Genomic DNA, 27,796 nt, shown 5'->3' with positions numbered 1-27,796 from the left:
AGAATGAAGATTGAAAAGGAAATAGTGACCGTCTTACTTGAACTTAACATTTATAAATATCCAGGTAGTTACCAATCCTTTGATAGAAAGCCACGGTCCTCTCTTTGTCTCTACCTCTGATTGTAGTTCTGAGTGACTCTTCTTGTATGATATAATGCATTGCCTGTGGTTTCCACTTTTAATTTCTTTTAAAGAGCTTAAAGAATTTACAAACAATATCAAAGTATTGTGAATGCAATATCTTAGATTTTTTAAAAATTATTTCCTATTTGTCTTAACTGTTGTCACAGCAACACTTATTTTGACAGTAAGCTTTTTAGCAACTTATACTTTATCAAGGCTCCTCAAACCACTCAACTTAGTTTTCTTAGAAGTAATTACTCTTTTTTCCACACTTGTTTCCACGCACGCGCTTACGTGCTAATTCAGTTGCTCAGCTATAGCAGTAAGTACAGCTTCAGCTGGTGGGATCAGAACTTCCCGTCTGCACTGGGGAGTAGCCTGCCAAATGCCAGAGCGCCTTCAGGGTGCCCCATGTCTCATAGCGAGCACAGAGCGTGGCAGTGAGTCTCTAAGTTGGTCCCGTGGTATACAGGCCGCACGGTACATTCCCATTAATGAATCAGATGGTTGAGATGTGTGTGTAGCTGGTGACCTGGGTTTGCTTAGTTAGAGTATTGTTCTCGTGGACTCATCAGGCTTTAAGGAGAATTGATGGTGGGTGATAGATTTAGGATTTGTTCCTTGCTGGTTTTTTGTTTGGGGTTTTTTTTTTTTTTTTTTTTTTTTTTTTGGTCTTTTTGCTTTTTAGGGCCTCACCTGCTGCATATGGAAGTTCCCAGGCTAGGGGTTGAATCAGAGCTGCAGCTGCTGGCCTGTACCACAGCCACAGCAATGCCAGATCCAAGCCATTTCTGCAACCTAGACCACAGTTCATGGTAATGCCGGATCCCTCACCCACTGAGCAAGGCCAGGGATTGAACCCGCAACCTCATGGTTCCTAGTCAGATTCATTTCCGCTGCACCACGATGGGAACTCCTGTTCCTTCCTGTTTTAACTTGATCAGCTGCTTTCAATAAATCAGCATCCCAGTGCCGTATCAGGATTTCAACAATTACCCGAAGTGCTTTCTTAACATTTTCAGTCAAAGTGGATTTTAGACAGTTACCCAAAAAGTAACAAAACATAGTTTACTAAATGATATATAATTTTTCTATTTTAGAAAAGAAAATGGTATCAGCTTTTTAAATTGAGAGGATCTCACAAGCATGGGAACTTGATAGTTAGAGTTTCTGCATTGTCTTTCCTTCTGCTCTAGACGTAAGAGAAAACTTAATCCCTTTGAAAAAAGGTGTTCTGCTGGTGGTGATGGGACAGGTCTCCCTTGGTGTTTGAATTTAGCCTGTGATCAGTGCCTAGTATCATCTGCAGCTGAAGTGACGAGGTTTATTTACCGTAGAGCATGTAAAAGAAAGACAAGCATAGCTTCTGTTCTTGAGATGCTCGTGGTTTCAGTGTTTTAAAAACAACTCTAAAGACCATATTCAATGGCAAAATGAAAGGTACCAGCCGGATCACGAAGGCTCAGAAGACCCTCTCGCTGGCTTTCTCTGGTTCGTGCCCTCCTGGCGACCCTCCTTCCCCGCCCTCTGTGTTCTGTCCTGCTGGCAGGCAGCCTCTTTCTCACACCGCCCTCTCTTGTCACCGGTGCGCTTCCCCCTCCCCAGCCTCCGAGGGCAGGGGCTCTTCCTCTCGTGCTTTCACATCCCCGTGGAATGATCAGTAGCGGGTGTTCAGTAGCTGATTTTTGGACTCAGAGCTGGGAGCCTTCTGGGCGTCCTGAGAGGGACAGGCCTGGGTTGCATGCAGGCCCCGCTTTGCTGCTTTCTGGCCCCGTGACCATAAGCGGATTACTCACTCCAGCTGTGGCTCCTCATCTGTAATTACGCCACAGCCTGTCTTGTCCTGCGCTTGCAGGGATGTGAAACTTCTGTGACTTGCAGGAGAGCCTCAGCGGAAAGAATTATTTCCCCCCCCCCGCCCCCGCCCAAATGCTGATTGCACCACGGCTGAGTCCCTCAAGCTGGACGTGGGGTCACCTTACCTGACTCACAAGAGGGAAGGATGAAAACCTGAGCAGAATGGCGGGTTTTAACCACCCAGGGAAGAGGGAGGAGGAGAGCGTGGAAGTTGTGAGCCCTCTGCCGTGCTGATTCCCGTGACGTGCTCCCGGGTCAGAGGAGAGCGGGGATGTGTGTGCGGTTGGAACTGCGCCACAGTGGGAGATGCGGCTGGATTTTTAGGATTAGATTATGGAGTTAGATTATGGAGGCTTGTAAACGCCAGGGACAGTGCATCTGAACTTGATCCCAGTGTACCGGGAGTCTTTAGGATTTTTGCTACGTGATGTGATGCCTGTTTTATCCACAGAGCCTTTGTCAGCAGTGAGGGGGCTTGACTGGCTCACGGGAAAGATTATGCCCAGATCAGTGTAGAGGCAGGATACCACCTGCTCCAGGGCACTGATATCACAGACGGTAAAGGGCCAAGAATGGGGTTAAAACTCCACTTCTTCCACTTGTTGGGCATCTGTCTCAAGACGGGTTACTTGATCTATGTAATTGGCGTGAGCTGCTGTTTCTCCTGCAAAACTGAGTAATACCACTATTGAGAATTGTTCTGAAAATTAAGAACCGGTCCTGCTGTACAGCACAGGGAACTATGTCCAGCCTCTTGGGGTAGAACATGATGGAAGATAGGATGAGAAAAAGAGTGTATACACATGTTTGCCTGGGTCATTATGCTGCGTGGCAGAAATTGACACAACACTGTAAATCAGCTCTACTCCAGTTTTTAAAAAAAAGGGAGAAGGGAAACCAGGGACCTCTGTGAAGTGCCTCCTGCCTAGAGAGGCTTCGTCCCACTCACCCTTTCTCATCTGATGGCTTTCTCTTGTAGTGCTTTTTAGTTTTGCAGGAAGAACTAACTAGAAAGGGAAGAGAGGATGCGAGCAAAAACCTGGTCATTACGTGCATCGTAGAAGGCGCCTGGTGAGGACGCACCAGGGAGCTTTTCTGGCTTCTCTGTCTTTGCATATAACGGCTCCTCATTCTAAATGTTTCCTGTCTCTCAGTTGCTCTTGAGTTTAAATCTCTGTATTTGACTAGGATTCTTCCGTTTTTGGTGTAATGAACATTCAGTCAGTTCTTCAAATTGTATTTTACTTCACTGATTCATTCGCTTTGGCAGTCTTCCTTTGCTGTGTACCTTTACACTTGTGATGCAGTGAAAACCAGCTGGCGTGCTGTGGTGAGTTTGCTATTAGCTGTATGAGTCTAGGAGAGAAATTGCCCTGAAGAGGAACCACTGATAAAAATAAATCATAGCTCAGAGAACTGGCCTTCGTCCAAGTGTCACTTTAAAGCCGACATCCATTTTCCTCATGTAACCCAGTCGTATGTGTATTTATGCAGATGACTTTAAGGAGAAACATTAATTTTAAAGACCTGTACATTTCACTTTAGTGGTGTCCTTTAAATAGATTAATGTAAGATATTTAACTTAAATTCTTGAGATAGACCCCAAAGGACTTGCAGGTCATCCTGTCATTTTTCAGGTGTGAAAAAGATGAGGCCTAGAAAATAAGCATCCACCAATACATGGTTATGGTGGAGATTCTCAATTATTAAGAAAAGACTTCGGGAATTAGACTTTCAAGGTAATCTTTTTCAAACCAGGAAAATGTGTCATCTTTATAAAAGAAGGACAATGAAGCATATATTCTTCACTAGTTTTCTAATTTAAAAAAAATGTTTTTAATTTGATCCATTTGGATTATTGCACTTTCAAGCCTGAGATGGCAAGCAGGTGCTGCTAGAGAGGCGCTGCTGAGAGGGACTGAGGCTGTGTTCAGACTGTGCTGTTTACTGGACTGGTCCTTTCTACTGCGGGCCCAAGAAGGAGGCGGGATGACTGCGCAATGCACTGCACCGCTTCCGTTCTGGTTTTAGTAGTGCTGATTCCTGGAAGTCTTTTCCAGCATATTTTATTCACGTGTTATGTAAAAAATATCCCTTATTTCTCCTGAAGGTTCATGTACATAGACACAGCAGAGAAGCCCTGCAAAAAACAAAGGGTGAATTTTTAAACCTGTCCTGGTAAATGTGCTTTAGCATTATTTGACCCCCAATGGTACTTTCGCGCTTAGCTTTGCACAGCCCTTCCTCTGAGCCTCTGCACCGGCTGCTCCTCTGCTGCACCCGGCCTTCCTTCTCCCCAGCCCGTCCTGCACAAGCTGGCGCCCTCGTTCATAGGTCTCATGACAGCTCCTGCAAGTGACCTTCCAAGCCGAGCGCCTCCTGTAGCGCAGCCTCCGCCAGCTCTATCACATCACCTGACAAGCTTTTGACAGCGCCTGCCCGCCACCGCCTGCAAGTACCTTGTGTGTTGAGTGTCCCCTCTTCCTGAAAGAAACGCTTCTGAGGGCAGTTCGGCACTTTTATGCTTTCCACCACTGCGCCCACCTAGAGGAGAGCCTCGTGCCAGGAACTGCCTGTTATGTGTTTGTTGACAAAACGAATGCACACCTGCCACCCAGCTTGGGTTTGGGCTCCCGGTTATCAATTTAGCAACCGCATAGCATCTGGGGAGAGTGCAGACTTTAACCATTGCCTCTGGTTGCTCTGAGCAGAAGAAGCTAGGATACTAGGGGAAAGGTCTTCCCCAAAGTCAAGGTGGAGATTTAGGAAAAACATAATTAAGAAATGATCAGGGGAGTGTCTGTGTGGCTCAGCAGGTTAAGAGCCTATCCAGTACCCATGAGGAAGCAGGCTTAATCCCCGGCCTCTCTCAGTGGGTGGAGGATCCCACATTGCTGTGAGCTGTGGTGTAGGTTGTAGATGCGGATCTGGCGTGGCTGTGGTGCATGCTGGCAGCTGCAGCTCCAGTTTGACCCCTAGCCTGGGAATTTCCAAATGCCGCAGGAGCAGCCCTTTAAAAAAAAAAAAAAAAAAAAAAAAAAAAAATTCGGGATAAGTGCTGGCATTTTGCAGAATAGAGTTCACTTTATAAACTTGAGGTTTATGGTTGCCTGTTAAATGGTTTTTGGTTCTTTATCTGGGATAGTAAACCTAGACTAAATGAAGTTTTTTCATCTCAAGGAAACTGTACTTTCTGTAATTTCAAAACTGAAATAGCAAGATTAAATTTACTCAGAAATGGCAATGACTTCATTCGCTTGAACACCTATTCGATAGGAGATACCGTGCTATGGGTAAATGATTAATAATTCACTTAGTGTGCATGTGAGTGATTGCTGTGTCAGGTACTGTGCTGAACAAGCTAGAGAAGGAACGTAGCGTTTAGCAGAGAATACGCCACAGGTACACAAGCAAAGCTAACACCGTGCCAAGACAGTGATGGGAGGGACAGTGTTGACCCAGAGGCAGGCGGTGGCAGTTTCCAAGGTCGAAGAATGTTTCCCACATGGGAAATCTAAGCGGATTGAGGGATCCCCCTGAAAGATGACTAGGATTTGGTCCGACGAAGAAAGCAGTTGGAGCAGATCTAGGAGTCATCAGAGATGGCAGGTGGACGCTGTCAGGGTGAGTGTCATCCAGTGTCGGTTAGGAAGGCACGTGACCCTGGGGAACATGACCGGATGTAGGGCGGCCTTGCCTGTCTCCAAAAAGAAGCCCGAGAAAGGAGAGATGGAAAGCGTGGCAGAGCGAGGGGGAGAGTGTTGCGTGTTTCCAGGAGAAACGGAGGGCGGTGCCGCCTGCTCTCGGGAGGTGCAGTGAGCCAGGGCCCGTGAGTCCACTGGCTTGCCCTGCAGGAGGGTCGCTGGTGGCCTTGGCAGAGGTGTGACAGTGCAGAGCTCAACTGCTGGGGGGGTGGGGGCCGAGAATGAGCAGCCTGTGAAGGAGACACAGTGAATGTGGACAGCTTTTCTTCTTTTTTTTTTATTTTACTTTAACTTTTTGGCGGCACCCTTGGCATACAGAAGTTCCCGGGCCAAGGATTGAACTGGAACCACAGCAGTGACAATGCCAAATCCTTAACTGCTAGGCCACCAGAGAACTCCATGGACAGCCTGTCTGCCTGCCTGCCTGGCTTCCTTGGAATTTAAATTTCTTAAAATTTAAGTTTCTTGGAGATGCTAAGGGTGGCATTGGTCAAAGGAATAGTTGGTGTTGAGATCGGCGTTTTTTCTTCTTAAAGAGGCGCTAGACAGGAGTGGTCAAGTGCTCATGGGAAGGCGGGAGCAGAGCAGTTGAAAGTCACGGAGTCTTGAGAAAGGAGGTGGCTGCCAGCAGCCCAGGGTAGCTGGCGAGGCGGGGTTGTCTTTGTAGTTTGCTGAGGGTTTCCTCCTGGCGCCTCTCCTTTCTTTATTTTTGTTTTGTTTGGTTTTTTGAAGTTAGAGCCAAGGTCCTGTGCTTACAGGTAAACCCCCAAAGTGCCCTTAAGCAAAAATTTGAAAGTCGTTTTTCAGTGGTAAGCTCCTCACATCTGCTTTATATGCTTGGCGTCTGTGTGTAGAGTTTTTACTTTTGTTTGAGGCTTCTGGCAGACTACTTCTGAGACCGTATCTTTGTTTCTTTGCCTTTTCAACCCTCATTGCTAGCTGCTGGCAGCTGGGAATGTGAGCCCACGGTCAGCCACAGAAGGCCAATTCCATAGAAGGAAGAAAGTGTAATTAGTGTACCAGTGGGTTTTTTTCCCAATTGTACTGTTTATTCATATGAACTTTAAAAATTATGTTCAAGTATCCATAACATGACTTTACCATTTTAACCATTTTTAGATGCACCATTCTTTGACATTAAATACATGCACAGGGTCCCTCTAACCGTCATCTGTATTTTTAGAATTCTTTTCATCATGCCAAACAGAAACGATACTGTTATTAAACAGTAACTTGGCGTTGCCTCTCCCAGCCCATGGTTGGATCTGTTCTGTTTTCTGTCTCTATGAGTTTGTCCTGGGCTAGGTACCTTATATATCTGACCTTTTCTATCTGGCGTCTTTCACGTAGCATGTTTTCTGAAATCATCCGTGTCTTAGCATTTATCAGACTTGCATTCCTGTTTATGGCTATCTAGTGTTCCATTGTTTATCTTTTCATCGGCTGATGGAAACTTGGCCTGCTTCCACCTTTTGGCTGTTGTGAATAATGCTGCTCTGAACATTGATGTACAAATATCTGTTTGAGAACCTGCTTTCAGTTCTTTTGGGTATATGCCTAGTTGTGAAATTGCTGGTAAATTATGGTGATTCTATGTTTAACTTTTGAGGAACTGTCAAACTGTTTTGCACAGTGGCTGCCTCATTTTACATTCCTGTCAACAATTCATTTTGTTTTCCTTCAACTTTTTTTTTTTTTTTTTTTTTTTTTTTTTTTTTTTTTTTGTCTTTCTAGGGCCACACCTGCAGCATATGGAGGTTCCCAGGCTAGGGGTCTAATTGGAGCTGTAGCTGCCAGCCTATACCACAGACACAGCAACACCAGATCTGAGCCATATCTTCGACCTACACCACAGCTCACAGCAACGCCAGATCCTTAACCCACTGACCGAGGCCAGGGATTGAATCTGTAGTCTCATGGTTCCTCGTCAGATTCGCTTCTGCTGCACCAGAACAGGAACTCCTGAACTCTTTTTATTTTTTTATTTTTTATTTTATTTTATTTTATTTATTTATTTTTTTTTGTCTTTTTGCTTATTTCTTTGGGCCGATCCCACGCAGCATATGGAGGTTCCCAGGCTAGGGGTCGAATCGGAGCTGTAGCCACCGGCCTACGCCAGAGCCACAGCAACGTGGGATCCGAGCCGCGTCTGCAACCTACACCACAGCTCACGGCAACGCCGGATCGTTAACCCACTGAGCAAGGGCAGGGACCGAACCCGCAACCTCATGGTTCCTAGTCGGATTCGTTAACCACTGTGCCACGACGGGAACTCCCTGAACTCTTTTTAAAACTATGTCTCCATTTTACAGATATTCTAAAGCCAGAAAAGTTTGAACTAATGAAAGTAGAAGTTAGTTTGAATTAATGAAATATCAAAATTACCAAACACCAAAGACTGCTATTTATTAGGTCATGATTCTCAGAATTCATAATCCTTTTTGACTCTGTGACATATCGCCCTAATTTCCCTGACTTCTGATTTCTTTACTATGACATTTCGTTGTACTAGACTATACTAAACTAGAGTTTGCAATTATATGGCCTTTCGGTTAACCTTGGCCAAGTAAACCGAATAATATTATTTCATACTATTTTCAAAAATTTGGGGGAGTTCCCATTGGGGTGCAGTGGAAATGAATCCAACTAGGAACCATGAGGTTGGGGGTTCAATTCCTGGCCTCGTTCAGCGGGTTAAGAATCCGGCATTACCGTGAGCTGTGGTGTAGGTCACAGATGCTGCTTGGATCTGGCATTTGCTGTGGCTGTGGCATTGCTGACGGCAACAGCTCAGATTCAGCTCCCAGCCTGGGAACCTCCATGTGCTGTGGGTGCGGCCCTAAAAAGACAAAAAATTTAGTTAATTATCTGTTGTTCAATTTCATCATTTTACCAACAATCAGGAATTCGTAATAATGCTTACATATTAATTCATTTCCCTTTATGATTTAGAAAAATAACATACATAAGCAACCTAATGTTACTAAACAGCAGTTTTTTTCTAAGTAACTGGTATTTCATGTGACAATCACTCAAGAAATTTTTGTTGAACAAATACTAGACTTTGCTGGGGCTAGCCCCCAGCTTTGGTTACTTTGTCATGCGTTTTGTATACATCTTTTGAGTGGATACATTTTGTGAATACATTGGTCTAAAGTGACCTGAATAACAAACAACAAAGAAGAAAACACACACTTCTGTCTATAGTAGCAAATTGAAGCCCTCTTTACTGTCTCTGAGCCTCATCGGGATAATTTTTACTTGTTGTGTATGCATCCTTCCAGAGACTTATAAAATACAGTTATGCCCAAGTGTACATGTAATTTTAATAAATGGGATCATATTATTGTTCAGTGACACACTTTTATCATTCAAAATGTGTATCTTAGAGTTTTTCATTGTTATATCACTATATAATTAATTCAAAATTAATATTTAATTTTTAATGTTTATTATAACTAATGTTTAATGTTAACCTTGTCACTGATGATAGAATTAGTAGACATTTCAGTTTCCATTGATTTTTTTTTTAATTTTAATTTTATTTTTTTTTTACAGAATAAAATACATATATTTAAACACAATTACATTCACACAGATTATTATATCATGGATCTTAAGAAACAGATTAAGTGACTCCCTTTGGAGAAGTGGAATGGAAAATAGGCTGAGACAAATAGGAAATTTATTCTATACTTTATCCCATTTTGTATGGCTTTCATCTTTACTACTTAGTATTATCTATTACATTTCAATTTTTCTTTAAATATTAGCATTGTATTAAAATCATCTATATTATGCAACTAAAATTTATAAAGAAGAAAGCCTTATATACCATTAAATATTTTATATAGCATAATAAAAAGAATAACTTAAGTGGTAAGAATAACAAAAATAATACACCATCTGAAAATAAGTAAAATATAAAATGCATAAGTTGGTTAAAAAACAGTGTAACTATATAAATACATCCTCACAATTTGTTACATCTTATTGATTCTTCAGTATAGGCATTACACCATTCTAGGTGTGTGATAAACAAGACATTATAGACCTTACATTGTACCATGGAGAGAAATGGTTATTAATAATACAGTTGTAGAGCTGTATTATTTAATTGTACAGTGTCATTATTTAATTATAATTATCATAAGTTCTTTGATGGAGAGGAAATCAGAGTAAGATCTAAGAAGACTTCAGCATTCCAAGAATGATGTCAAATGACCCCCTTCATGGTGGATTACGCACTTATTTACTATGAGATATACTTCCTCAGAGATTCCTTGTTTGTGTATCAGTTGTAGATTTTTGGTTTGCAGTTATTCTGAAGTTTTGATATGAGTCTATATGTATGTGAGATTGTTTTAAGTTGTTGTTCTCTTAATTGCAAGTTCATCTCCAGTGTCCTGCATTTGTACCCACCTCTTCTCATGATTTCAGATTTTGGTGGCATAGTTGTGCATGGATGATTTCGTATCTTTACTGTATCTATGCCTTTACTGGTGAGCCTTGTCATTTGTGGAATTTTTGTTTCCTGTTGCTGTGTTTTCTTTTCTGCCTAGAGAAGTTCTTTAGTATTTGTTGTAAGGCTGGTTTAGTATTGCTGAATTCTCTCAACTTTTGCTTATCAGTTTGCATTTCAGTTTGCATTGATTTCTTCTGTCCTCATTAGGAGTCTGTTTTCCTGCCTGGTAATTTTTTTTTTTTTTTTTTTGTCATTTCTGTCTTTTTAGGGCTGCTCCCGAGGCATATGGAGGTTCCCAGGCTAGGGATCCAATCGGAACTACAGCTGCCAGCCTACACCAGAGCCACAGCAACGCTGGATCCGAGCTGCATCTGTGACCTATACCACAGCTCACGGCATCGCCGGATCCTTAACCCACTGAGCAGGGCCAAGGATTGAACCCGCAACCTCATGGTTCCTAGTCAGATTCGTTTCCGCTGTGCCACGGGGGAAGTCCTATGCCTGGTAATTTTTGATTAGATACCAGACATAGTGAATTTTACCTTTTGGGTGCTGGATAGTTGTATACTTTTTCAAAACATTCCCAAGCTGTTTCGGAGACGCAGTTAAGGTACTTCAAAAGAGTTTGATTTTTTTCAGGCTTGCTTTTATCTTTGGAAGGTGTGATCAGCTCAGCCTTTACTGCAGGGCTTTTTTTCTCCTCACTGCTGAGCGCACCTGTCGGAATGACTTAGGCAGGCCCAACAACTCTGGGTGACCTCTGGAGATGGTTCTGCCTGCTCCTCCGCCTTGGGGCTGTTTTCCTGCTGCAAGTGCTGATGAGGTCTCAGTTGGAGACCCATGGGGACCGTCCCTCTGCAGATTCGGAACAGTCTTTCTGCAGCTCTTTCCCACACTCTGTCCCGTGGTCGCTCACCTCTTGGGCCTCCCCAGAATCCCAGCCTCCGCCGTCGCTTTGCCTGCGTTCCCCTTCCCGACTGTGGCAGTTTGGGGCTCACCTCCTTTTTCGCCATCTCTCGAGGCTCCCTCCTGTCTGCCTGAAAACTCTTCCTTCATGGATTTTGGTCAGTATTTGAGTTGTTTAAAGTTGGAAAGTACATCTAGTACCTGGCATACATTTTTTTTTTTTTTTTTTTTTTTGCAAGTTCAAGTTTGCTCCCTGTTTTTGAAATGCTGTCTACCTTCTGAGGTACATTTTGTTCTATTGGCCTTTTTCTGGGACCCGTCAACTTCAGGATAAAAGCCCCGCCCCGTATCCTCCTTCTCTCTTCGCTGCTCACCCTTTCCTGTCTCTCGTGGGTAGTTTCGTAGTGACATGTACCTGTCTCTTTCTTCCACACACATCCAGAGTCACATCGGACAGATGTTCAGAGATCCTAAATCTTGGTTATGTTAGGCACATGTTTGATGTTGTCACCCAGCCGGCTAGCAGGGTGATTCGGTCCGGGCCGCTTCTCTCTGCTGTCGCATCCCGTGTGCTGGTGGAAGCGAGCACCTTGGCAGCAGGACTGCCATCTTTCTTACCTTTCATCCCTTTGCTCGAAGTCTTGTCTCTTTATGCTTAAAGTACATTTCTTGTAGATAGCTATTGTTGGGGTCTTTTTTTATCGACAATCTCTCTTAATTGGAGTATATACACATTTAATAAAATAAAATTGGAGTGTTCACACTTAATAAAATTAGTGATTTGTTTCAAGTGCACTTTCTTACTGTTTGTTTTTTATTTGCCCCATCTATTCTTTGTTCCATTTTTTAAAAAGAATATTCCCTTTTATCTTCGCCTTTGGCTTATTATACATACATACATACATACATACATATATGTTTATTTCTTTTTTCTTTCTATAATTGCCCTCAAGTTCACGGTATGCATTGATACCTTAACATTCTAACTTCAAACAATATTACAGCACTTAACACTCTGTAACAGTATACTTCTCTGTCTCCCTCTTGTCTTCTGTGCTTTTTTGTTGTTCATTTTATTTCTCAGTATTATAAGCCCCACAATGCACTGCTGTTATTCAGTTATCTTTTTAAAGTCAGTTGTCTTTTAGGGAAATTAAACAATGAGAGGTTTTTTATGGCGCACATATTTTCATTACTGATGCTCTTCTTTCCTTTGTGTAGATTCAGATTTTTATCTAGTGTCATTTTCCTTCTGGTTAAAGAGCTTCCTTTAACATTACTTATAGTGTCAGTTTGCTGGTGACAAATTCTCTCAGCTTTTGTTTGTCTGAAAATGTCTTTATATCACCTTGAGTTTTGAAGGGTGTTTTTCCGGGATATAGAATTCTAGGTTGATAGTTTTTATTATTGTTCACTACTTTGAAGATGGGTTTTGATTATATTGTTTCTGATGAGGAGTATGTCACATATCTAATTGTCCTCCCCTGCTCCCCTGGCTGCTTTTAAGAGAGTTCTCTTTCTGCAATTTCATTATAGTATCCCTTTGTGTAGGTTTTCTTGTGGGTTTTTTGTTTTGTTTTGTTTTACCAAATCCGAAGCACGTGGAAATTCCCTGGCCAGGGATCGAACCCATACCACAGCAGTAACCCAAGCTGCTATAGTGACATCTCTGGGTCCTTAACCCTCCAAACCACATAGGAACTCCTCCTTGTGTAGTTCTCCCGTGTGTGTTTTTCTTTTGTGAGATTTATTCAGCTTCTTGGATCTGTGGGTTATGATTTTCATAAAATTGGGGAAATTCTGCCGTCACTGCTTTTTTTCTCTTCTCCGCCTCATCCTTCTGGGATTACTGTTGCATGCATGTTAGACTACATGTTACTGTCTCACATGGCTTATTTTTTCAGCCTCTTTTCTTTCTGTTAATAGTTCCTATTGCTGTATTTTCAAGTTCATTGATGATTTCTCTTTTTTTTTCCTTGATTTTTTTTTGTGGAATGTTTAATCGTCTATCAAGCTCATCCAGTAAATTTTTTTCATTTGAGAAATTGTATTTTATGGCTCTAGTCATTCCATTTGGTTCTTTTTATAACATCCATTTTGTCTTTATTATGATCATGTGTTCCTTTTAGTCCCTGAACATATTTGTCATAGTTATTCCAAAGTGTCTGTCAGTTTTATTATGTCTGTCATTTCTTTTTTTTTCCCCAAATTAAACCAAACTTTCATTTTCTGATTGAGGTATATTTTTTCAGTTTTTAAAATCTCTGGGAAAAGAAATAATTTGAGAATTTTTATAATAGTTGGTTTGTTAGAATTTAATGCCTCTCTTATAATAATTTAAATTCTCGGCCTGACATTACGAATAATCTATACAATGTAGCCTTAAAATTGGCTTGAGTAAAATCAGATTTTGGAGTTCCCTCATGGCTCAGTGGTTAGCGAATCTGACTAGGAACCGTGGGGTTGCGGGTTCAATCCCTGGCCTTGCTCAGTGAGTTAAGGATCTGGCGTTGCCGTGAGCTGTGGTGTAGGTTGCAGACGCAGTTCGGATCCAGTGTTGCTGTGGCTCTGGCATAGGCAGGTGGCTACAGCTCCGATTGGACCCCTAGCCTGGGACTCTCCATATGCTTTGGGAGCAGCCTAAGAAATGGCAAAAAAAGATAAAAAAAAAAAAATCAGATTTAAACCTGGATCTCCTTCAGCACTGCGTTTCTGCCAGTCTTTTATTATCCTTTGCTTGCAGATAGATAAATTACCTAAGATTATCAGCTTATTAAAGTTAGTAATTTATTAACATTATAGTTTTATTTGATATGACTATTTTAACTCTGTTTGATTAGATGAAATAGGCATACATGCTTTAGATGTGAAAAATTCTATTTTCTGGTTCTGTGTAAAAAGCAACATCTAAAGCAGAAGAGAGGGGAAGCAGTTATATTGTCAAAAATAGTTAAACCAGACTGTTTCCTGGAGATACTTCATTTATTTTTCATCCTCAGATGCTGCCGGCTATTTTTGGTAGGGCCAGACGTGTACACTGGCCAGTTTAGCTTTCCTGACTGTTAACACACTGTATGCCACAGGGAACTGGCCTCACGACATGGTGGAGATCCTTTAGCACACACGTTCTTCTAACATATATGCTCCAAGTAAAAAGATCCACATTCACAGGGGTGCAAAGTATTTATTTTAAAAACCCATGCATCAGCTTATGCAGTCTAGAAATAAAAAAAGATTCAAATTCAATAAAAAAGATGAGAATAATACTTGCTACAGCATTTAAAAAAGACCTTGGATCCCAGAATGTCCTGGACTCAGTTATCCTTTTCTGTTTGCAGAGATGCAGTAGCCAGGGCTCTGCTGTGGCTGGACAGTTCTGTGGAGCTACATCTTTGCAAGTTTCTTCTGTTCACATTCTGTGACCAAATGTTTTAATTCTGCTGCTCTGGATCCAATAAGAATCTTCAAGTCACAAACAAACTTGTATACAGATCTCTTGTCTTGAACTTTACAAATCAAATCCCTATCATCATACCACCTTAATGCATGACTGAGTTTTTCATGGTGCACTGTGGGTTTATTTTTAGTGTCCCCATTTCTTTGCATCCGGTTCAGCCTGATTTAGCTTAAATTCTCTTTCGTCACCAACCCAAGAAGTGCAATCTCAAGCATCCTCGTCAGTGAGAAGTTGTAGCAAAAACGGCCCCAGTTGGATTTGACCATTGTTTCTGTTCTGTTCTCAGGTGAACTTCTGAAATCCTTGGAGCTCTTTGCGCTCTTACCTGCCTTCGCACTAGTGTTTATAGCTTTAGGTAGTTGGTATCACAGACTGCACTGATGCTGGAATGATTTGCACAGGCTGATTAGTTGTTAACTGCTTCACTCAGCTGTTCTTGACTGGCCAGCACAAGAAGCTCCAGGTGACTCCAGAGGATTTCTGCCCCAAGGACCCACTGAAAAAAACTTTCTTGGTTGAGACTACATAGTGCTCTTCTGGAAACACTCAGCGTCGTGAGGTGTGTCTCTGTCATGTGGAAGTCCTTCCTTACCCAAACCACCCAATGCAGGACTTGGTCTGTGGACCACTGTCTGAGAGCCTAGGGTACCCGAGACGTTCTTGCTCTTCCCTGTAACCTTCAAGTGCAACAGCCCATCTCATCACTTGTTCTGAGGTTTCACCTGAAATGATTGTAATGTGTGTTGTGCCCTCATGAGTTATCACTTGAGCTTCCTGAGTAAGAGGTGCTTCTGCTTCAGTGTGGTGGGCATCTGGATCAATAATGACTTCAGCTCTTCCCACAGGTGTACCAGCTTCCAGGATGTTTAGCTTTGGTTCATTTCCTTGATAAGAAATTACCTGTTACACTAAGCCATACAGTTCCATCTGTCTTTACTCCTTGGTCAGATAAACTTCATTCTGGATCCAGTTGACTATCTTGCAGGCCATGAGCATCCAGAGAATACTGTAGTCTTGGTTCTAGTAGTTTCTTTAAGTTGTCCATTGGCTCATTGATGTCTATGGCCAGGATTACCATTCAGCTGGGGTATGGTTTGTTCTACAGCGCTTTCTTCTGTGCATTCTGCTTTCTCTGTTTCATCAGTCCCAGTTTCTGTCAGCTCCTCTGTTTCCCTTTTCACCAGTGTTGAATTACTTTAAATCTCAGCCTGTCTGCTTCCTCCCGCTGGGCTTCCATCTCACCTAGAGCTGTCCAGTAGCAGAGTGTCCCTGAAACGCTTCCACAAGTGTCAACCACCTGTCTGTCGTTTCTTGGTTTGTTTCTGTTGACTGACATTTTGGTCCTGTATTACATTTCCTCGCGTTTCTTGGCTTGTCTGTTAATTTTTTATTGATACTAGACATTGTGTTGGCATGTTGTTGAGTGTCTGGATTTTGCTGTCTCCCTTTGAAAGGTGTTAAGGTGTGTTCTGGTGGCCAGTCAAGTTACTTGTGAATCAGTATGATTTTTTCAAGGCTTATTTCTAACGTTTGCTCGGGAGGGTCCAGAGTAGCCTTATCCTGAGTACGTTTCGCCCTACCCCAGCCCTAAGGGGGTCTGACCACCAGCTCTGGGTGTGTTCAGTGGCCTTTCCTCACCCTGCTAAGTCAGAGCTCTAGTGCCTTCTGCGCCCCCCTGATCTTGGAGAAGTTTTTCAGCCTGCAGCTCCCAGGAGTCCTTCTGGGCTTGGCTTTAAAGCAGTTTTCTTGACTATGTGCAGTTTCATATTTATCAACAGGCTCAAGAAGACCGTGGCACAGGTTTCTGGAGCTTTTTCACTGAGTCTCTCCCGTAGTTTGTCCTCATATTTCAGTGCTTTGACCCCCTGGAATCCTGGTCTCTGTCTCTTCAGCTCCGCAGGGCCTGGCCTTGCTGCGCGGGGCTCTCTGCTCTCCCAGCATCTGGATCTGAAAGTGCCACAAGGCAAAAAGCAGGCGCCTTCACGGGGCTCACCTCGTGTTCCCCTTTTCTCAGAGTTCACTCCCCTGCTATCCTTCTGCCCACTATCCAGGAACTGTTGTTGTATGTATTTTGTCCAGTTTTCTTGCTGTAGATGGTTACAGAGCAAGTCTAATACCAGTCACTACATTATGGGCTTTCTGCTATTTGACTTTGATTAGCTTAGTCATTTTAATTACTAGGTTTTGATGTATCACTTATTCATTTAATGTTCTAGTTTTTCTCTTTTAAAAATTTTATTTGGTCTGTACTATATAGCCTTTTTAGTTCTACCTGATCTCCTTTGTAGCTCGTGTTTTATATATTAGTGAGTTTTGGTAAACTAATGTGTGTGTGATATGCCAGTTTGATGCCGCCACATCAAATAACTGTTAAAATGCTTTTGTCTGATTGTTCTCCTATACCTAAGGAAACTTTGACCATGGTGAGTCTGGGTAGCAAGTCTCTTAAAATCACCCCAACCTCCAGCAGTGTGCAGCTTGACCTCAGTTCGGAGGATCCCCCCTTGCCCCCCCCCCGCCCCCGCCTCAGGTGGGTCCGCTTCTCGTGCAGTACAGTTTGGTGACATGGCAAACTCCAGAATGGCCTTGTGTGAGAATAAGCTCTTGGCTCTTTTCCTCGAACCCTTGGGCCAGTTCCAGACCTGCTGGCAGGCGGGAGAGAGGACATAGTCAGGCGACAGTTTTTAGCAGGTGCAGAATGTATGTATAACGTTCACAAGACTGAAGGTCGTGATGGCCCACATGTATTGAGCCCTTTGTGCCCGTCCTTGTCGTAAGCCCTTTGTATTTATCACTTTCATTAATCATTCCTATCTCGAGGCGCCTGCGGGCTGCCTTATCGTGTTCTTGAGGAATTTGAGACAGACTTGAAGGAATTCAGCCAAGTTGGCGGGGCGGTGAAACTGCAGGCTTGGGAGTTGAACCGTGTAGTCGGGCTCCAGAGCCAGCTCATCATCCCCGTCCGTGTTGCCAGTCAGTACAGTTCAGCCCGGGTTCGGGCCGAGAAATGAAAAACCCCGTCAGTGTGACGGGGCGGGGCGGCCGGGACGGATGCCGCTCTTGGCAGCGTGTGTATTTTCTGCTGTTGTCGCTGAGGTTTGGGTGCTGTTTGTTGTTAAATTGTTATCTTTTTTTTTTCCTACAATGCACATGTCATTTTGTAATCAGGAAAAACAGTAGAGCTGTTTTAATTTGGAGTGGAGGCGAGGTTACTAACCACAGCTAAGCTGAGTTTTCCTGTGCTTTGCCCTGGAGGTTGAGGAGTGGATTAGTCACCTCGAGGCTGGGGTAAAGAACAAGCTAGATGCGGCGACAGGAAGAGTCCTGAGCCGACTGAAGCCTGAAACGTGGAGGGCTACAGGCTACGTGTGCTGTGGTTCTCGCTGGCTCTGCGTGACTCGCAGAGGCACCGTCAAGTGCGTGATGTTAACCCCTGGGCCCTTTGGGAAGAAGAGGAACATTTTCTAACGTTTCCTTTCTTAACGTCATTATATTACTTTTGTTGTTGTTATAAAAGCGCCTTCCCATGTGTGTGTGTGTGCGCAGTGAAAATAACTACTCAGAATGAGAATTCCAAGCATGTGTAGCCTTTAATATAGATTCTGATTGCCTTCCAATCGTTTTTAGAGTTACACTCTGAAGAATTGTATGATTTGTTATAATTGAGGAAGCATTCTCAAATAGATTCTGACCTTGTTGAGTAGAGATGCAAGACAGTGCTTTCTTTTTTTCTTTCTTTTTTTTTTTTTTTTGCCTTGGGTGCAGCAGCTTGATGTGGGTGGGATCTCAGGTCCCAGACCAGGGATTGAAAGTGGTGGATCGTAACCACTAGGCCACCAAGGAACTCCCAAGATGGTGCTTTTAATTGTTCATTTTTTTTGACTAGGCATTAAGTTCATGTTTAAAAAAAAAAAAAAAAACACCAAAAAGGGGAGTTCCCGTTGTGGCTCAGTGGGTTAAGAACCTGACATAATGTCCATGAGGATGCAGGTTTGATCCCTCGCCTCATTCAGTGGGTTAAGGATCCTGTGTTGCCACGAGCTGTGGTGTAGGTTGAAGATGTGGCTTGGATCTGGCTGTGGCTGGGGTGTAGGCCGGCAGCTGCAGCTCTGATTGGATCGCTAGCCTGGGACCTTCCATGTGCCACAGGTGCGGCCCTAAAAAGAAAAAAACAAAAACGAAACAGCAAAAAAGTACCAAAGGGCTCACACTGAAATCCCTCTCCTGTCTCTCCCTCCCCTCAGCCAGCCGCCTCCTCTCCTCACAAGCAATGTTGCTAATTTCTTGTAAAGCTTAGAAGCGGATTTCTTCTTTTCCATACATAAGCAGGTGCATTTTTTATGCAAAAGGTGTACCTCGCTTTATTTTCTCATCTAATACGCATGAGAGAGAATCCCACACGTGAGAAGTAGGCCAGCCCTCCTCCTTTGTGGCCGGAGTGCGTGGTGGTTACTCCGTTCTGTGGAGGCGCCCTTCTTGGCCGACCGTCCCTGCCTTTCTGGTCTTTTGCTCTCCCGAACGGGGCTGCGGTGAATAACCTCTGGCAAATGTGTGACTGTTTCTAGAGGAGGAATTCCTGGCAGTGGCATCTCCCAGCAGGAGAGCGTGCGCGTTGGTAATTTTGGCAGGCGTCGCCAAGTTGCCTGTGGCCGCCACCAGCACCACGGGAGAATTCCTGTTTCTCTGAACCTCTGCCCTCGCCACCACACGCTGAGCCCGAGTTTTGTATTTGCCTTTTGCCCATTGATAGGTGGGAAATGATACTTACTTAGTTCTATCAGTGAGGCTTTACATTTCAAGAGCTTTTTATTTCTCACTGATTTGTAGTTACCCTTCATAGAATAGGAGACTCTCTGATTAAAAATTACAAATATGTTTCCCAGTTTGTCTTCTGGGTTTTGTTTGTTGTTTTTAATCTTGTTCATTTTGGCTTTTTCCAGGCAAAATGGAGAGAAGAGAAATTTCTCCCTCTCTCCCTTTTATGGACTTAGGGATTTTGTTTCATACTTGAAATCCTCTTCCACTGAAAGATTATTTTTAAAATTCTCCTAATTTTTAAAATTTCTCCAAAATTTCCTTTGGAACTTTTTATAGTTTTCTTAAAAGCCTTTTTTCTATGGAGATGGTCAAACATACTCAAAAGAAGGGTGTGTAACGAAGCTGTACCCCTCACCCAGCTTCAGCACCTGTCATCTCATTTTGCCTACATTCCATCAGCTTCCTTTACTCTTGCTTTATTTTTGAAGAAATGCCTGATATTTTACCACTTCATCCATAAATATTTTAGTGTATATCTTTAAGGATAGGAAGCCTTTTAACAATATAACCACAATACCATTTTGATACTTGAAATTTACTACTTTAAACATCACATTGCCCTAGGGAGTTCCCATCGTAGCTCAGCAAAAGTGAATCTAACTAGTATCCATGAGGACTCAGGTTCAATTCCTCGCCTTGCTTAGTGGATTAAGGATCCAGTGTTGCCATGAGCTGTGTGTGGTGTAGGTCACAGGCATGGCTTGGATCTGGCATTGCTGTGGCTGTGGCATAAACCAATAGCTACAGCTCTGATTTGATCCCTAGCCTGGGAACTTCATATGCCGCAAGTGCCACCCTAAAAAACAAACCAAAAAAAATCATACCACCTCGAAGTATTCAAATTTCCAATTGTCTCAAATATTATAATCTCTTTTGTTATTTTGTTGGCCTTAGAATCCAATCAGTGGAGGGGGGATAAACTAGGAATTTGGGATTAGTTATATACCTGCTACTATGTATAAAACAAATGCAACAGCAAGGACCTACTGTATAGTACTGTGTTCGACATCGTGATAACCTGGAATATGACCAAGTATGCATATTCATATATGCATAACTGAATCACTTTGCTGTACACCCGAAACATTGTAAATCAACTGTTCTTCAGTGTTAAAATGAGTAGGACAAAGATAAGCAGATAAAAAAATACAAATGAAGTCTGTATATTGCAGTCGCCATCAATGTCTTAGCCTCTTAGTTTATAGGTTCCCCTACTTCCCTTCCTCTTTCCCCATTCTTGGGCTTGCTTTTATCTTCGAGATTTGTTTTTTTAGAGAAAATGGTCTATAATTTCCTACATCTGGATTTTTTTTTTATTGCATCCTCATTGCATAATGAAATAAGTTCCTTTGTATTTCCTGCAGATTGGTACTCGGGTCTAGAGGGTCAATAAGATTCAGGTTCTTTTTTCAAGTATGTAACTGGCATTGTAGCCATCAAAAGCAAGTAATGTCTGGTCGCCTTTTGGATGCACTGGGCTTAGAAGCACTGAATTATTAAGGATTGAAAAACAATGTTCCGATTCTGTTGTTCCTTCTTCATTTGTTTCATTCATTAACTCTCCTTAAGATGCATCTCTGCTTTTGCATATTACAGAATTTCATTCTTTTTTAAAGCTGAATAATATCCCATTGTGTGTATATACCACATTTTCTTTATCCAGTCATCTGTCAAAGGACTTTAGGTTATTTCCATATCGTGGCTATTGTGAATAGTGCTGGAGTGAACTTGGGAAAGCCAGTGATTCTTTGAGACCCTGAGTTTGGTTCTGTTGGATAAATACCCATGAGTAGAATTGCTGCATCATATGGTAGTACTATTTTTAATTTTTCCCTTTATTATTTAATTTTTTATTTAAGTATAGTTGATTTCCAATGTTGTGCCAATTTCTGCTGTACAGCAGTGAGCCAATCATATATATACACATATATATACACACATGTACATATATACATATGCATATATATACATATATATGTACACACACATATATATATTCCTTTTCTTATATTATCCATCATGGTCTGTCCCAAGAGATTGGATATTGTTCCCTGTGCTTTACAGAATAGGACCTTTTTTTTTTTTTTTTTTTTTTTTTTAGGGCCGCACCCATGGCATATGGAGGTTCCCAGGCTAGGGGTGGAATTGGAGCTGTAGCTGCTGGCCTACACCACAGCCACGCCAGATCCGAGCCGCGTCTGTGACCTACACCACAGCTCACAGCAACGCCAGATCCTTAACCCACTGAGCGAGGCAAGGCCAGGGATCAAACCTGCGTCCTCATGGATGCTAGTCAGATTCGCTTCCACTGAGCCACAACGGGAACTCCTAAAGTAGGACTTTTACGTTTTTTTTTTAGGACCCTCCATCCTGATTTCCACGGTGGCTGCACCATTTTGCATTAGCTGTAATGTTTTTGTAAAGAGAAACCTCTTACCTGCTACTTCGTTAGTGGTATAGTTGATAAAGGAGAGGCAGGATATTTTTTTCACCTTTATTTACCAATTTTCAAAGTGAATTGATGGCCTGGTATTCTGCACTGGTGACCAGTTAGTTTTATGACTGTGAACTCATGGATTTAAACGTTTGATGTTTCCGTCAGTTGTTATCCTCGTTGATGCTCATGTTGTCCCTTATTTGGACACAGCGGGCTCCTCTGCAAGTCCTTCTGATACAGTCACAGTAGGTTTTGCCGGAGTCTTTGATATCTGGGAGGAGGAGGTATTCTGGGCTCAGCTTTTCTGCTGTGTACAGGTTTTGTTCTGATTTTCTTTCCTGAAATCTGGAATCGGCTGTTTCTCTGAGTAAATCTATTTCCTTTTAATGAAAAAAAAGTACTATTTGTTGATTCCAATCTGGGCACTAAATATGTGGTTGCTTTTATTTTTTTCACTGTAAATCTTTGATGCACTTTGAATTCATTTTAGTCTTTTTCCAGATGGCTACTTGTTTGTGCTAAAACAATATAATGCCACCTTTATCATACTACTAGATTTCTATGTCTTTGGGACTAGTTATAGACTTTCAACTTTTCTTGTCTGTCTTGGTTTTTTTGGGGGGAGGTGGTATTTTTTGGCTATTCTTGCTTATTTATGTGTCCAAATGAATCTTAGGATCAGTTTTAACCTTTTCAGAAAAATAAAATTCTGTGCATGTTTTTGTTAGAATTACTGAAGGGGGAGTTGCTGTCTTGATGATCTTGGGTCTTCCTATCTAAACACATGGGGAGGTTCTTTGTATGAATCAGTTTTTGTGGCATCACAAACTACCCCACACTTAGGGGCTTAAAACAACATCCTTGTTTCTTATAGTTCTGCATGTTGGCTGTGAGGGGTCCTTGTGGATTGGAAAGCCTGGCTGAGGCTTGATGGCCTTGGGAGGCCTTCACTCTCTGTTGGGGTGTCCCCTTGTGCAGCCAGGATGGCTGGGGTAGATGGTGGCCTCTCACCTGTAGAGGCTAAGGCAGGCTGATTCAGCCGTCGTGACGTGTTCCTGGCCGAAGGGAAGGGCAAGCTCCAGTGCACAGGTGCTTCTCATGCCTTGGCCTGTATCACGTTTGCTGTTACTCTCTTGGCCAAAGCAAAGCACATGAGCAAGTCCAAAGTCAAGAGGTGAGAAAAACTTCTCAGTGGGAGGAGTGACAAAGTCACCTTGCAAGGGACATTCATATAGGGATGGGAAGATTTATTGTGGCCATTTTTGCAAGCAATCTGCCATATTCTTCAGTTTTTCCAATTTTCTGTGTCTTTCGGGGATGTTGTAAAGTTTCCCTTAACGTCTCTCCCGGCTTTACTCCTTTGTGTTTTATCTTTTGCTGCTACCATAAGTGGTGTCTCCCCCTCCACTTTAATTCTCTGGCAGGTGATTTATGTACAGAGTTAAAATGATATGAAAAGAAATAGAGAAATCTCACTCCCATTCTTGATCTTATCCATTTTCCTCTCCCATCTCTCTAGGTAACTGATTTAAAAAGAATTTCTTTTACTTATCTCATGCTTCTTTATGGAAATACTAGCAAATATAAATATTCTTCTACCTAGGGAAAACGTAGCATACTACATGCCCTATTCCGCAGCTTATTTTTCTCACTTAATAATAATTCCATGTCAGTAATAGAGATTGTTCTCAATCTTTTTTTTTTTTTTTTTTTAACGAGACACTCTGTGCCATCACCATATTCACCTGAAAATATCTGTAAGCATTTAAGGGTTTTTTGGGGGGATTTTTTTTTGGTCTTTTTAGGGCCACACTCACAGCATATGGAGGTGCCCAGGTTAGGGGTGCAATGAGAGCTTAAGCCTCCAGCCTACACCCACAGCCACAGCAACGCGGGATCCGAGCCACATCTGCAACCTACACCACAGCTCACAGCAGTGCCGGATCCTTAACCCACTGAGCAAGGCCAGGGATCAAACCTGCATCCTCATGGATGCTAGTCGGGTTCGTTAACCTCTGAGCCACGATGGGAACTCCTTCTCATTCTTTTATTGCTACATAATATTTTCTTGAAATGATATTCCACCGTTTGTCTGATTCCTTTTTAGTAGACACAAGGGCTGCCTGCAGTCTTCTCATACTGCGGACAGTGCTTCAGGAAATAGCCTGGCACTCAGAGTGCAGACAGGTGCATCTGGAGAATGGATTCTCAAAATGAAACTTCTGGATCTCAGCGTAAAATGTATCTTGAACACTACATTAATTTTTCTCTCCAGATGAGCAAAAATGCAAGCGGTTGGGCGATTTGTTCTGTTTGAGGCTATGGACAACCATGACTTTCATACATTTTGCTGGCAGAGGTTTAAATGATACAGTCCCCAGTGGAGGGAAATCTGGCTACAGCTACCAAATTGATTTGTCTTCCTTTGTGAGTAGAATTGAGTGTTTTCCCCACAGGTTTACGGGCCGTTTATATTTTTCTGCGGGGTGTGTATGTGTTCCTCTGCCCATTTTCTGATGGATTGCTGCCCTTTTTCTTGAGTTCCAGAACCTCAGGTTAACCCTTTGTGATATGAATGGCAAAGATTTTCTCCTTTGTAGCTCGTGTTTTATATATTAGTGAGTTTTGGTAAACTAATGTGTGTGTGATATGCCAGTTTGATGCCGCCACATCAAATAACTGTTAAAATGCTTTTGTCTGATTGTTCTCCTATACCTAGGGAAACTTTGACCATGGTGAGTTTGGGCAGAAAGTCTCTTAAAATCACCCCAACCTCCAGCAGTGTGCTTGCAACTTGACCTCAGTTCGGAGGGTCCCCTTGGCCCATTGCCGTGCGCGAGTGGGGCAGAGGGAGGAGGCGTACCGAGCAAGCGGATGGCGCAGTTGGTTGATTTACTGTTAAGTGTTTGGAAGGATTTCTTCCCCTTTGCCCCTGTGTAATTACTCTCCACTACTTCCAGATTTAAGATTACTCTAAATGTTCCTTGGAAACTTAAATTCCTACACTCAGTGAATTTCTGTTTACATTTGTTTGTTTTGGAAATTTCCCAAGTTGCTTTTCTAGTTGACCAGTTTAGAAAAAATTCCTTTTCAATGCATCATTTCAGCATAACTGATGCAGATCCATTTTAGGAAAAACTTTTTTGGGGGTTGGGGGGCTGCACCCAAGGCGTGCCGAAGTTCCAAGGCCAGGGATCAAACCCGTGCCATAGCAGCAAAGCCACAGCAGTGATCAAACCCAAGCCACAGCAGTGACAATGCTGGATCCTTAACTTGCTGTGCCCCCAGGGAACTCCTTAAGAAGAACATTTTTAAGAGAACATATCAATTTTACTGGTGGTTTATTCTTGAAAATTTTGTATAAGAAAATAAACTTTCATCATTCTTAATGGCTACTACCAATTCTTTGTAGGAATTTCTTCTACTGGGAAAAGATCTCTTATTAGAACAACTGTTCAAATAAAACCTTCACTCTGTCATCTTCACTATATTCTTGAATAGACTATCAGACACATTGCTCGTGAACATTTAAAGAAGCAAACTGTATTTCCTTACTTGGAAATTTTAAGAGCAGCATGCCCCAAGCATAATTGATCCATATCTCTTGGGAAAGAGTCTTTTTAATCACATGCAGCTGTCTTAGACCTCAGCCTGGCCATATGTTAGCGGTGGCACAGGTGAGACTATGGGAAACATGTTTATCAGGCTTTCTGACGACCCTCAGGAGGAAAGGAGGAGGGATAATTGGATAAGGGCTTCCGAATTCAGAAAGCTCATATTAGACTGCTTATTCTTTTGGTTGAGTGTTTCTGTTTTAAAGATGGGAGAGCCACATTGCTAAAGGTTTACTGTTTTTTCCTGAGATTTAATGGTGATTCATGTGGAAGAAGCAGACATGTTAAGAATGGGAGAATTGTGGTTCCAACTAGGAACCATGAGGTTGCGGGTTCGATCCCTGGCCTTGCTCAGTGGGTTAAGGATCCGGCATTGCCGTGAGCTGTGGTGTAGGTTGCAGGCACGGCTTGGATCCTGCGTGGCTGTGGCTGTGGTGTAGGCCAGTGGCTACAGCTCCAATTCGACCCCTAGCCTGGGAACCTCCATATGCCACGGGAGTGGCCCAAGAAATGGCAAAAAGACAAAAAAAAAAAAAAAAAGGGGAGAATTGTTAGAATTGTCTGAGAATTGCCTTCCACCTTCTAATCCCCATATGAACTTTTTTTGCTGTCAGTTTTCTTGCTATTTGGAACTTATTAAATTCTCTGTTGTACACTTTAGGTTGTTTTTTGGTTTTGTTTTGCAAAATAGAAAATACAGCAATGAACATATTATATACAGTGTTTTTCTTTACGTAGGATGTTTTCTTAAAAAATTCTTGGGTTTGGGAGTTCCCGTCGTGGCGCAGTGGTTAACGAATCCGACTAGGAACCATGAGGTTGCGGGTTTGGTCCCTGCCCTTGTTCAGTGGGTTAACGATCCGGCGTTGCCGTGAGCTGTGGTGTAGGTTGCAGACGCTGCTCGGATCCCGCGTTGCTGTGGCTCTGGCGTCGGCCGGTGGCTACAGCTCTGATTCAACCCCTAGCCTGGGAACCTCCATACGCTGCGGGAGCGGCCCAAGAAATAGCAGCAACAACAACAACAACAAAAGACAAAAAGACCAAAAAAAAAATTCTTGGGTTTGGAATTTTCTGATCTGTAGTCAGACATGTTCTTCGTGGCAGCTCTGGTCTTACAGACACTGCTGTATCCACAGCAGATGGGGAACAAGGACCTGCTGTCTAGCACAGGGACATCTACTCAGTACCATGCGATAACCTACATGGGAAGAGACTCTGAAAAGGAATGGCTGTGTGCACATGCAGAACTGATTCACTTTGCTGTGTACTGGACACTAACACAACATTATAAGTCAACTGTACCCCAATAAAAATTTTCCCAAGTTCTTTGGCTTGGGATTATTGGTTTGTATCACCTTGGACCCTGTTGATTGCAAGGGATGGTCTGAACTCACAGTGGCTCCAGCACGGCAGGAGATGTGTTGGCTCCGGTGATTGAAACATCCCGCAGGGCAAACACAGCTCTGGACTTGTCTTTCAGGTACTGTCAGTGCGACGCTGTTTCTCTCCCTCGTTCCGCTCTACATTCCTCCGCCTCAGGCCCCCCACCCCCCCTCAGGCATTGAACCCCGCACCATTTCCAGCGAAAAGACCCTCTCTCCCCGCAGCCCTGCTGAGTGCAGATCTTCCCTGTCCGGCTTATAGACTCGCCATTGGGTTTAGTCATGCTTTTTGGCCCACATTGTAAATATCTGTTTCTGGGGTGATTTTAAGGACGTTTCCAGAAGGAGGGGATGTGAGACAGACAGAGTAACCGATACTGACCACGTGGGCCGAAAAGCATGACTATTTCTATATTCCTTCCTGTGCCCAAAGGAGACGTGCGTTCAGGATGGTGGGTTCCGCATACATTAGGCAGGTGTGAGGGGCACACTTAATAGTCCAGTGCCTGAAACACTTAGTTGAAGCCTTGCACCACCAGTGTTCGTTTTACTGTGTCTAGATCATTGCTCACCTCTGCGAGTGCCGTCTGCCAGCCCTTCACTTCCTCTGAGGTACTTTCTGAAGTTGCTGTTGAGGAGATGAGCTGTGATTGACAGCGTGTGTTACTACAGCAGGACGTTATCTACGGACCAGCTGTGTGGCCGTCTAGCTTGTGAAAATACTTGGAGTCGTTTTGTAAAGTACAGCTAACAGCAGAAAAGGAGGTGTAGAGAAACGGACCTTGTCATTCAAAGGCCGCATCTGGGCTAATGGGCAGTTGAGGCCCAGGTCAGCATCTTCATCTGTCTGGATGCTGTCCTGGGGAAGCGGGGGGAGGGAGCCGACCGGGGAGGTCAAGGGAGGGCGGGGGCGAGCCGTCCAGAGCTTTCCAGCCTTGCCTAAACTTTGGAAGAGTTGCACCTCTAGGCTGAATGATTTTGTTTTTTCCGCCTGTTGACATGTTACGCTCATTTGGGGATGTGCTTTTTAAAT

The 27,796-nt window shown here is 43.0% G+C and overlaps 1 protein-coding gene and 1 pseudogene across 3 annotated transcripts in view; one reads left to right on the top strand and one right to left on the bottom strand.

Moving 5' to 3' along the window:
• SNX9 (sorting nexin 9) overlaps window positions 1–27,796 on the top strand; it is a 111,154-nt gene that overhangs the window by 15,374 nt on the left and 67,984 nt on the right. The gene's annotated exons all lie outside the window — the stretch shown is intronic.
• On the bottom strand, window positions 14,370–20,339 carry LOC102162833 (GA-binding protein alpha chain-like; annotated as a pseudogene).

The sequence above is a fragment of the Sus scrofa genome, chromosome 1 (genome assembly GCF_054392235.1).
Source record: "Sus scrofa isolate SSC_HxYL_T2T_F1_AM1 chromosome 1, Sscrofa_HxYL_maternal_Yorkshire_Landrace_v2.0, whole genome shotgun sequence".
NCBI lineage: Eukaryota > Metazoa > Chordata > Mammalia > Artiodactyla > Suidae > Sus > Sus scrofa.
This window is presented reverse-complemented; position numbering and strand designations above follow the sequence as displayed.